Source organism: Myotis davidii, unplaced genomic scaffold, assembly GCF_000327345.1.
Source record: "Myotis davidii unplaced genomic scaffold, ASM32734v1 scaffold685, whole genome shotgun sequence".
NCBI lineage: Eukaryota > Metazoa > Chordata > Mammalia > Chiroptera > Vespertilionidae > Myotis > Myotis davidii.
The window spans coordinates 511,781-512,028 of NW_006295823.1; the positions used below are offsets into that span (position 1 = coordinate 511,781).

At 64.5% G+C, this 248-nt stretch overlaps 1 protein-coding gene across 3 annotated transcripts in view; it reads left to right on the forward strand.

The window, feature by feature from the left end:
* The window catches only part of NEK7 (NIMA related kinase 7), a 46,736-nt gene that overhangs the window by 40,634 nt on the left and 5,854 nt on the right, over window positions 1-248 (forward strand). The window lies entirely within an intron of this gene.

The following is a 248-nucleotide window of genomic DNA, read 5'->3' on the forward strand; positions in this document are numbered from 1 at the left end:
GGCTGCGACGGGACCCGCCTGGGCAGTCAGGGCTCAGCCTGGCTCAGGCCCAAGCTGCTGGTCCCGTGTCCGTGTGTCCACATGTCCCCAGGCCCCTCTTCAGGGGCAGCCCCGCCCTCCCTCACCCTCAGAACTACAGGCAACCAGAACTTTCCTCTTCGGCACAACCCCCTCCTGTCGTGTCTTCCCCGAACAGAAATGCGCTTCTCGGCCACATGTCCCTCATCCTCATGCTTTTGGCTCGCCCC